This window comes from Cavia porcellus, unplaced genomic scaffold, assembly GCF_034190915.1.
Source record: "Cavia porcellus strain 051 isolate PalLab524CR breed Dunkin Hartley unplaced genomic scaffold, mCavPor4.1 scaffold_6, whole genome shotgun sequence".
Lineage (NCBI taxonomy): Eukaryota > Metazoa > Chordata > Mammalia > Rodentia > Caviidae > Cavia > Cavia porcellus.
This window is the reverse complement of record NW_026947489.1, coordinates 69,333,006-69,345,141: the sequence shown is the minus strand read 5'-3', so window position 1 is coordinate 69,345,141 and position 12,136 is coordinate 69,333,006. Positions and strand designations below refer to the sequence as shown.

Genomic DNA, 12,136 nt, shown 5'->3' with positions numbered 1-12,136 from the left:
AAAATATTTATTTTGCTGAAGAATCCACAATTTAGATACAGGTCTGGCAGTACCTGCTTATAATCCCAGCACTGTGGAAAGCTGAGCTGAGAAGGCTCTCTAGATCAAACCCAGCCTAGGCAATTTAGTGGCTTAGTAATAAAAAGAATAAAAAATAAAATAAAAAGAGATAGGGGTGTAGCTCAATGTAAAGGCCCTGGGTTCACTCCTTATTACCAACCCCCCCCCCCCCAAAAACAAAAAACCCACCATAATTTGGGAAGGGCTCAGCCAGGACAGCTCACCTGTGCATTATGACATAACATCAGCCTAAAATGCATGGGTCAGGTCAGAGCAAAGCATCATCCAGTTTGAAATGTTAATAACACTGAGAATGAAAAACGTTTGTCCAAAAGTGATTGTTTTTAGTTATGTAGTGTTGACTCCTAGTTGTTTTTTTGTTTTGTTTTTTTGTCTTTTTGTCTTTTTCCTTTTTATCGGTACCAGGGATCGAACTCACGACTGCTTGCTTACAAGGCAGGCGCTTATGCCGCTGAGCTAAATCCCCAGCCCCAACTCCTAGTTGTTTTAATTTGTATTTCCATTGAGACAATGTCAACTGTTCATGTGCTTTTTGCCAATTATGTATCCACTTTGGTAAAATGTGTTTGAATTTTTTTATTGGTGCATATTTGTAATACAAAATAATGAGATTTTTCCTGATATATTGGCACATGCATATAATGTTTGTACACACATATAACATATTTTGATTATTTTCATCCCCACTAATCCTCCACCCATTACACACAAATCCCTGTTTCCACTCCTCTTCCCATTTCTAGTAGTTCACTTTTTATTTTCTTTTCACAGAGAAGATGCTTTTATATTCACTGCCTTAGTACAGGCATTTCATGTTTGTTCTAGTCTCCTTTGCTCCTGATTCCTTCTGCCATACTATCTCTCTCCTAGGCTAGCTGCCTTGGTTAGTATTTTTTGCTCCAAAGTTTTGACTAAATCATACCTAGAACTGGGCATGGCTGCCGAGGCTGTCCTACTCCAGACATTGTACCCAGGGCTGGGAGGAGGGCAGTCTCAGGCTTGCATGGGGTCTAGTGGGTATGCTCAGCTTTGCCAGGAGACTGAGCATCATGCTAACAGAATGGGAATATGTTAGATCATAAGCCACATACTCCTAAGGAAAATATCAGTAACATTTGTTTTTTGAAGCCAATAACCTAACCTTTATCTCTTTGCTCGGATTCCTTCACAGAGCTGGGTAGACACATCTTTCAGTTCCAGAATGAAGGAGGGAAAGAACAGGGCTATGGGATTACTTCATATTTGTGTTGATGGTCATACAGTGTAGTCAGTGGCCAGATAATTTCAAAGCTCTTACAAGTTAATTTTGGCTTAAAAGTATACCTGTGTCTCCCTTGCCCTCCCTCTCAACTGCTTATGGGAAAATTGCCTAAGGAACACAACTCAGGCAAATTAGAGGCTGGGAAGGTGCTGTGTCCAGTATGAAGTCAGCTTCTAAGGCTTTTAGAAAGATCTAGGAAACTGCACTGGTAAAAAGGAGCTCCATCCACATTAGTACAATAATTGCATTAATGCTCCTTACTGAGGGTTCCATTAGTTCTGGATGTGATCAAGACCTGGATGCCATTAAATCTTCTTTTTTTTAAAATTTTTTTTTGTCTTTTTCCTTTTTATCGGTACCAGGGATTGAACTCATGACTGCCTGCTTACAAGGCCGGCACTTATGCCACTGAGCTAAACTCCCAACCCACCATTAAATCTTCTAATGAGGCCATACCATGACAGGTGGAACTAGGTGCAACATCAGACACCTCTCTAGTTTAGGAAATTCTAAGACTGGTGGATGTAGCCTTAGCCATGCCAGAGAATACAAGATGGCAATGCTGCATTAGTGTTACAGCCAAACCAGGAACTGCCACTTACCTTCTGTGTGAATTTGTATAGGTCACGGGACTTCCCTGAGTAACAACAACAACCAAAAAATCAAATCCAACAACAGAGTAGAAAGAAACTCAGTGCATAGGTATTGCCATTGTTATTTCTTAATCTACTTTGGAAGAAGCCATAAATCTAATCTAGAAAGAAACAATACTGGAGTTGTCTCTTCACTCTTGTAGCCCCTATCACTTAGACTTCTGTTGCTACCTACTCATAAGGGAGTGAACATCTGGGATTCCTGTGGTAGCCAGAGCTAGCTCTGAGGCCATCCATGATAGAGTCCTGAGCTACTCAGTATGGCAGCCAATGGCCAGTGAGAATTTGACCTATGGCTGATGTAACAGAGTATCTGGATTTTAAGTTTACTTTAATTAACTTACACCCAAGTTTATAAAAGTGTACTAGAATCAGTTAATGGAAGAGTTTTAAATATGTTTGGAACAGGTTGTTACATAAACCTACTTTCTCAGGTATAAATTTCTTGAACTCTAAATGCAGATTAGGTATTGAAATAGGAAATGGATTGTAAATAGCAAACATGCTCCAGAATTTGAAGAGCTATTATGAAAAGAATGCAAATTATTCTACTAATAACATTATATTTTGATTGCTTGTTATGTGTTGAAACTGATTACATGTTGAAATATTTTGGATATATTACGTTAAATAAAATGTGCTACTAAAAGTAATTTCAACTTTTTTCTTTTTATTTTATTTAAATGTAGCTATTAGAAAGTATAAAATTATGTATAGCTTGCATTATATTTCTATTGGCTACGAATGATCACCAGCCAGTTTTAAGTCTAAACCTTAGGTTGCCTCTAATCTAGATATAATTTTGCCTGCCATCCTGCTTAGAGCTAACAGTTTAGACTAAGCTCACACTTTTGCTGACCTTGTCCTCTTGTCTTCTTTGTCTATATTTGCCAGAAGGCACTTGTGGGAAGGTGTGACTGGTGCATATTGCTGGGAATTGGATGCTTTTGGATTTGGTAGTCAAATGCCATCTTAATATTAGCTCACATCTCTACAGCCTCTGGTGCACATTGGTTTTCCTTTACTGTATATGCTTCTACCCTGATTGTCCCACATATAGCTTGCTTAGTTGACAACCTGCAGAGAAAAGGAGCTCACTATCTTACTGGTCAAAAACACATCTCTTTCAGACACTAAGACAAGTATTCTCATCTGAGCACCTCCAGATCTGGAAAGCCAATTTTTTCTATAGTCTACATAAACTTTGCTCAGTTCAGTTCCATTTCAGTGCTTCTGGGCTGAAGAATCTGAGTAGATGCAGGAAGCACTGTGGAGGCCTTCTCACATGCTGCTCCCTCCAAAAACCTGTGCAGTGATTGAAAAGGGAGGGCAACAGGTGCCACAGAAAGTCAAACAGATGAGCAGATGAGCCAGGCAGAAACATACCCACCAGCAAACTCCTTTCCTCTTTAGGATTATTGGCTGCTGTTTCATATGTTTATTGAACAACAGGAGCTCTGATTGAGTTTATGCATGTTCCTCATTTCTAGAAGAAATATCCTAAAGGTCACTAATCCAATCATCACTTTTCTCAGTGGGGGAACTGGACACCAGGAGGCAAAAAAAAATAAGTTTTGAGATGCTGTGGGAGCAGTCTTCTGAGTTGTTCAGGAAGGGGGTGAGGAAGGAGGACAAAGATGATTTGAAAACAGATAGAGCTTGATCATTCACTAGTCATGAATGTCTTATGAAACATTTGGACTCTGAGACTCAATTTCATCACCTGTAATTTATTCTCATCATGTTTACTTTCAGGCTTTGTTTCTCAGGAACTCAGAACCCAACACACGTATGAACTGAATTCATGCTAGTTTAATTCTTTGAACATTTGCTTCTGACCATTGTCCTCATTAACTTTTGGCAGGAAAAAACAGAACTGAAAGAGGAACTATTTTTGTGGGAGACGATTAAGCTAATCAAACAACCTGGGATGCAAGGATGAGTGAATGTTTAAAGTTTTGCTTGAAATTTGAAGAATTCTATATGATTCCCTGGATCATGGAAGGAAAGATGTCACTTTTTTTTCAACTTCAGAAATTATTCTGTCACAAGCACTATGTTGGAAAGTAAAAAACTTGATCATACATTTGGTTTTAGATTTTCAACCCTGAAATAATCAAGTGGTTACTTGAGAAGCCTGGGATTCTTTTTTGATGCTTACCTAAGTTGAAAAATGTCTTCATGTAGAACATATACAATGTAGATAGGAGACCCAAGTTGGATTGTGGACTCCTCCAATGACTTTATATGTGACCTTAGAGATGTATTGGCCCTTCACTCTAGAGATATAGATGAGAATTAATATTGTTGATACTTTATTCTGCACCCTGTCCAGTGGAAGGAGTATAGTTCTTCTCATCATCACAATGTCAAGTTAACTACTTGCCCAAAGGTATAGGCTGGAAAATGACCTGCTGTGGTCAGGGTGGGTTGGAACAAATCTCCTTGTCCTTGAAGTTCACTCTTATTTCACTATTTCATACTTCTTCTGCAGAAGAGAAAATCATAAAGGATACAGTCAAATGATATGAGAATTTGTGGGCTCAAGAAAGGTTTAAAAACACAGAGCAAAGATAAATTTTAAAGTATGTGTGTGTTCTGGAATCTAGATTCAGGCTTGCATGTCAGAAACCCATGCTCCAGAGAGCTGAACCAGTTTGTCACCTTTCTTGTCTCCTTAGACTGTCAGTGGGTCTCAGCCTCCAGCAACATGCATGAGTGACAGGAGAGGCAGCTGGCTACTTCTCTTGCCTGAGGCAGATGGCTATGTCTCTTCTCTGATTAGCATTGGCCATGCTTGATTCATTGGTTCATTATTATATTCTTTCTGTTACTTCTTCACCAAATTTGATGTGTATATCGATGATGCAGGTCCTGGACTGCAGAGATGACAGCTCATCATCCTGGACCTCTTCTGGGCTGGGTAGAAGGCAGCTCCTCTGTGCACTGAACACACTGTTCTTTCCAGGTTTTGGCATCCGGAGTTTATCCAGCTTCTGAGTGTTAAGGAATTCATTACCTCCTTTCAGTCCACCTTATCCCTTCAGTTTGTTCCAAGTGTTTTCTCTTGGTGTCTTTGGTACCTGATTATCATGGTCAGTCTATTAATTATTATATGAATATGGTATTATTCTTCAACTCTAGCTTCCTGCTCCCCCAATCCGAGAGAGAGAGAGAGAGAGAGAGAGAGAGAGAGAGAGAGAGAGAGAGAAACAGAAAAAAACAGCAATTATGAGAATGAACTATTGAGTTACATTGAAGTCTCAATTATGCCATTTAGGTACTATTTGAACATGGCCAAATCGTATAACCTCTCCAAGCCACCATTTCCCCTCTTGGGAATGGCAGTATTATTGACATACATCACATTGAGTTTTGGAGAGCACGTAACAAGATGATGATTTCGTGTGTGTGTGTGTGTGTGTGTGTGTGTGTGCGTGTTCATGCAAGTGTGTATGTGTGCATGTATGCGTATACTGTGTAATGCCCAGAACATAGTTAAATCACTGACAAACATTTACTCTTGACATTATATGCTTTTGGGACTAAACCTGCCAAGTGTTCTCTTTTTGGTCACTCCTCCTTTGTGTTCTTCATCTTCTTCCCGATGAAGCATGGCAATAAATCTCAAACAATAAAGAATGATGCTAGATTTGTCTCTAAAGGCCACGAAGTGGAGAGATCAATGTGTCCTATGGAAGACAGAAAGAAACCCCTAAAGTAAAAGGATGGCATTCCTAATTATGGCTCTCTCTCTTAAGGAGGCCAGGGCCCAGGCAGCCTTACATCTGGGTTAGGAAGGCCCATGTGGTCCTCTAGAGCTTCGTGTGTGTCTTACACCATTCGCAACTACCACAGTCAATAGAGCAGGGATGAATCTCTGCTCTCCGCCAAGGATCTCTACTTGCTCTGTCTGGCAGTTCGCCACAATTTATCCACCCTGTACATCAGTCTTACAATCTCACAATAATGGATTTTTGTGGGATCTAAAGTATTTAAAAACTTAAAGTGGATAAAAAGTTAACATGCTCTTTGAGACTGTCCAATCTATAGATAACCACAAAAAGAATGTTCTTCACTACTATTTTATCCCCAAATGTAGCTGTATCCAAATTCCTTAGCGAATTTTTATAATCTTGGAGATGTATTATGTCCCTTTAGATAAAAAGCTTTTAAAGGAAAATTGTAGTTGTTTTCTCTCCTATGAGATATATCTAAATACTTTAAAGTCCATATAATTTTTAATTCAGGAAGTCACTCGTGATTGAGGCAATTTAAACAACTCAAGAAAAACCTCAAGCGCCAATGAGATTCCATTAACTATGTGGATGTTTTAATGGTACATTAACTAATGTTGAGTTATGATGGGTCTCTGCAGAGGTATCTATGTAGTATATCAATTCCCTTTGGAGATCCAAGCTTTTAGCTCTGTGAATTAGATAGATACAGTGCAGTTATCAGGTTACATTTTATGGTTCACTCTGAAGAAAAGGAACAGTTACTTTGGACTTTCCTTGAAATTTAGTTGCCTCATAGAGCTTACATAAACATGGCTCCCCTTAGGACTGCCATGTGGGTTTAATGTCTGCGTTTCCATGGCATGTGATGGGGACGCCAGAAGTCAGGCATGATGGTGAGTCGCTCTAGTCTGTTTCTAAAATCAGGGCTCTCACCACACCAGCCATCAGTCCACCAATCACATGCAAGGTCGAGGGAGCTCAGCTTGGAATGGAGAGCTGGAGGAGCTCTCCGGATCAGCTTTCTCACTGCCTTCATTTCACCAGTGGGCAATCAGGCTCAGAGGAAGCAGACGATCTCCCCATCGGGAGAAAGCGAGTGGGAAAGACAGGAAGAACTGCAGTCTTTGTGTCCATGTTCTGGTCATGCGTCCCTTGTGCCACACTTCGTCACATCCTTGCTCCTTAGTATCAAGGACAGAACAGACCAGAACAGGCCAGTGATTTGATTCTCATTTTCTTGGGATAGAAGGGAGATGAATAGGGTTGGAAGGGGAAAAAAAAACACTAGAAAGAAAACTACCCTTATGGATCTATGTTATAAATTTAATGGAGAAGCAGAACAAATATACTCGAAGCAATTAGGAGAACATTATAAGACAGTATATATAATTAGGCACTAAATTATGTGGCACAGACAATAGAGATGACTTTATGTGTTTCAAGAGCCAGAAAGTCTTTATGAAAGGGTTGGGCATGTAAAGGAGCTTTGAATCTTGACAGCATGTGGGTGATTGAAGAGATGGGTCTCTTGTGTGTGTTAGAAATAGCCTGAACATTTGATGTGGTCTGGACTTACATCAGCCTCAAGAAATGTACTACAGCTCTTTGAACTTCAGGTTCATTATTTATAAAATGAGAGTAAAATACTATTGCTAGGAGTGGCTTTGCCTGAAAGGAAATCTGGACCCTTACATAAAAAATACAGAACAGAGGGCAATGACCATAAATTTTGCTAACATTTATTTTACTCTAATCCCACAGTATTAGGCCGTGTTTCTTCTCAGACAACTTTATCTATTAAGGAAGAACCATCAAATGATAATTATTGCAGGCTTCATTTTATCTGTGTACATTTAACCTTTACTTATTTCCTTGTTCTTGCATAGGGTTATGGATAGCCTTGGTACGGTTTGACCCATTGAGGTTTAACTGTAAGAGGGGTAAAGGACTCATTTGAAATCACTGATAAGATCATGTGGAATGAACCCAAACCCTTCTGGAGATCTTTTAGGACTAATAGGAAAGAAACTAACATGACTAAAATATACAAGGAAGAGGCAGGATTACTGAATAAGACCTCCAAGGAGAAGAGTTTATGAATGCGTGGTAAAGGTTGCTTAGAATTCTCAGTGCTTTCTTCTCTCCCAATGCATCTTAGCATTGAGGTGAATGCGGAGGTGGATTTGGAATGAAATACAAAGATGATGATACGAGAGGGCACTAGACTGGGAGAAGAGAATGAAACATTAGAGTGTTTCTTATTACCTCCACTGGTTAACTGGTAAACAGTCCCTTTTAGACTCATTTGTGATATCCTGTTTCCTTCTCTCACTGAACATAGTTAGACAACATATGTCCTGATAATTATGATTGCTTAGTCCTGATCATTGTTTCATAACTGCCAAGGACATGGGCTGCTAAAAGAAGAGAGGGAACAGTCACCTGTAAGGGTCATTGTAGTCCATGAAGTGTCTGTCTGAGAGCTGGGAGTGCAGAAAGACAGTAGCTATGCATTAAGTGGATATTTCTTTCCTTAAGACTGGAGTTTCCTGACATGGATGTGGTTTACTAAAAACCCAGGTGAACCACAAAACTGCTAGTTTCCACTGAGAGCTGAACTTTGCCATGATTTCAAGCCTGTGTGCTAAAAGGAGAAAGAGGCCTCACCTGGTCAAGAAAAGAATGGGGTTTGAGGGCGAGGATTATTGATTAGACTGACCCTCACTTATTAAAAAGAAAAACAGAAAGCTCTGGCTTATCCTAAAACCAGGTAAGAAAGTTGGGAAAATAGAAAATAGATCCATTAAATGATTCTTGAAACAATTTCTTTTCTGGGTTAAATGGGGTCCTTGCTTTTGTGTTAGCTGAGATTCTTATTGTCTGTGTTCTTAGTATGAAAACCTAGCAAAATTCTGAAATAAAGAAGTGAAACTTTTTAATTTTCCAAGATAATATACATGGGGTGATACTAGATATGCTTCTGTCTGATACTGCTTTATGGTCACCTGGAGGACAGGAACCCCAAGAGTAGGAAGTAATAGCCACACCAAGTAGAAAAAGCAGTTTGAATCTCTGGGGTGCTAGGAATAGAATGTTGTATGTTTGCTACAAGGCATGGCATCATGTCAAATATTTTTACTCAAAAAATGAGTTTCACATTGAATCTGGTATTCAACCCAAAGCACAAACATTTTCCTTAGGATCCCCAAAAGAGAGGGATATACTGCTTGAATATGTTCAGTAAGAGGATTTCTTGGGGGGCTCCTCTCTGTGAGGATTATTTTGTAAGTTGTATCCCACTTGTTAAAAATCTCTTCTTGCATTATTATGAAATTTGGCCTTCGCACATTTTATCTGGGCTTATAATCACAAAATGTAAGCTCTTTTCACGTGATACAGTGGTTTGTCCTTCCTTATAGATCGTCTATTTCATCATACCATCAGTAATGTTTTCTAATTGCTTCTCTAGAGACTTTTTCTAAAGAAAGAGAAGGCACGGTCACCCTCTTCCCGGCATCAACTTTATCTCCTTCTTTTTGTCCTTCTTGGAACAAAACAGGGCCATTTACCTGCTCCTGGCATGACTGTGTTCCAAAGATGAGTCCCAATTGGGCCTGAAAGCAACCTTGCGGTTTTCCCATTGCTAACAGCTATGCGTCTGGTACTATCATATTTTCTTACAACATCTTCCTCATGGTGTTGTAAAATGCATTTGCATTTCAAAAAAAAGTCCTTAGGAATTTGGCTGCTCTTTTCAGAAAATAATAAAATCTTGAATTTATATTTGAGCATAAATTATGTTGTACCTCTTTTCTCCCCTAAACTAGAGTTTTGGAGGATTACTCTGTGCCCACTGAGTAACAGAGGCTATTTCCTCCCAGAAATCAGAATTAAATAGGTTGTAAAAGCACTGTCTGATGAGGCTGCCTTTGTCTGTTGTGAATTCAGCTGTCTCTTTCCTAAGCTCTGAGAATGCTCCATAACATCCAATGAGTCCCCAGCCTTAGTTCAGGCATGACTGTAAGTTCCAGGCTACCCTGATGTAAGGCCATGCCTATTTCCCTGAAAAGGGCTTTTGGCCATTTCTCTTCCTGTGGAAGAGAATATTGCTGATTAGATTGATAACATTTTTATTTTTAATCTTTCCATGACCCAAAGGCAAAAAGAGTTCCAGGAAAGTTTTGGTCAAAGAAATTTCTACTCCTTGATTTAATTCAGGAGCTGTCAGTGTTTATGCATATGTGAGCACTTAACTCTATTTGCATCCACATCAGACTCCTCCCTGCTGACAGCAGGCCTGTCTCTCCCAGGGATATAGATGTAATTATCCTTTCGCAAGTGCATGGCACACTGTCAGGTTTCTGCTCTAGAAGAGAGAAAAGACCCAGAAACAAGCTTAACGAGGGGAGAACAGTGAAAGGAATGGATAGAGGCTGTTTTGTTGACTTGGAACCTCTTTTCTTTGGAGCAGCAGCAAACCATCATACAAGTCACTTCCTAGATTCTTTTAAAGTATTTCTTTTCACATTATTCCACCTCTATTTTTTAGTCCTCAAAGCATTGTTGTAAGATATGGAAGAAAAGAGGAAAATACATTTATAGCTCACTGTTATTAACATAAGGGGAATGCTTTGGGTTGTTTCATATTATCAGCTCAGCTCTTCTCTAAATACAGTTTTCCAACATTCAGAAGGAAAAGGGGATCTATGTAGTTGGTTAAGAGTTTGACTCATTCATTCTAAACATAGACAGAAATAACAAGATCAAGCTTTGACCTAGATAGACGAGCAAAGTGGTATCAAAATGGAGTTTTGTGAGTCAGGGGATGATGAATTCTCTACAAGTTAGGACTTCTCATATCACAAATTAAAATGTGGACATCACTGGAGACCTAGGAAGGACAGAAATAGATATAACCAGGGTGCTGAATAAGTGAGAGCAGGCAGCGTTCCTCACTATATTAATGATGCTGAGCACAACAGTGAGTTCCTGGTCGACCAGGAAGCTGGCTCTAGACAATGGAGAGGCACCACATTGGAGTGTTCCAGTGGGGTTATAATAGAGACTGCAGCTTGAATGCCATCCAATTACTCTTTTAACTTGCAGCCTGTTTAGGAGTCTGGAGCCAGCTTGCAGGTTGTTGCAAAGCTCCAAAACTTTTGTATTAGTAAGGCTTTACCACTGTTACCCGTACTAAGATAGAAGTGCTATGTTACCATCTAGCCATTAAAAATATCCAGAAATGAAATTTCGCCCTTTCTTTTTGCTTTTAAAGAGAAGAAGAAGAAGAAGAAGAAGAAGAAGAAGAAGAAGAAGAAGAAGAAGAAGAAGAAGTAAAAGAAGAAGAAGAAGAAGAAGAAGAAGAAGAAGAAGAAGAAGAAGAAGAAGAAGAAGAGGAAGAAGAAAGCAGAAATAAAACAGAGTTTCAAGTCAGGATAACAGGAGAATAACAATAATGAATATATTGTGCATTTTTATCTTAATCTTAGTTATTCAGAGTACAAGACATAGACATGAAAGAACATTCAGACAATATAAGCACGCATCTTTCTTTTCAGTGAACTAAGAGAAATTATCAGCCTTTTTTTTTGCCATAGGGCTAAGCTAATTATATTTTTCCACTGGATTCTATGTCTGGAATATATTTACTCCAGATCAAAATATAACATATACCCCCAAAGTATAGATTCTGTAATACACACCAGAGAAACTCTTATATATAATCTTTGGAAAGATGTGCAAAGATTTCTTAGTTTTTGTTGGTGGACTGTTATACTGGGAAGTTAGAACAAATACAGGCATCAAGTTTTAGAATATCATCAAGTAAACTATCATCAAATATATTAAGAAATATTATGTGATGTTGGAAGAAATTAGCAATATCTACATGTAACACCATGGCTATGTTTTAGAAATGTTGTTGAGTGAAAAACAGAAACAACATTGATAGTGATATCTTAGTTAATTAAGTCCTCACATATGAAGATCAAACATGTTAGAATGAGACGCCACATTAGGAATCAGGGGTAAGGCCAGGTATGGTGATGCATGTCTGTAATTCCAGCATTTGGAAGGCTGAGGCAGGCAAATTGCCATGAGTTTAGGGCTAGCCTGAGATGCATAGTGAGTTTAAGGCCAGGCTGAACTGCATAGTGAAAAGCTTCCTCCAAAAAACAAGACAAACAACCAAAAAGAATCAGGGGTAAAGCAGAAAAATAAAATTTAATTTGGTTTGATGAAAGGTGGGCTTAATGGAAGAAGAGTAGGTAGACTTACTGGTGTGATCTCAGATAAATCATTTCACTTGTTAAAGGGAGTTAATTGTTGTACCCATATCATTGAATTGTTTGATGATATAATAAATTGGAAACATCAAAAATTCTAAGAATTATCCCAGGCAC

General features: G+C 38.9%; 1 protein-coding gene across 1 annotated transcript in view; it reads right to left on the bottom strand.

Moving 5' to 3' along the window:
• The window catches only part of Asic2 (acid sensing ion channel subunit 2), a 1,050,952-nt gene that overhangs the window by 745,066 nt on the left and 293,750 nt on the right, over positions 1-12,136 (bottom strand). The gene's annotated exons all lie outside the window — the stretch shown is intronic.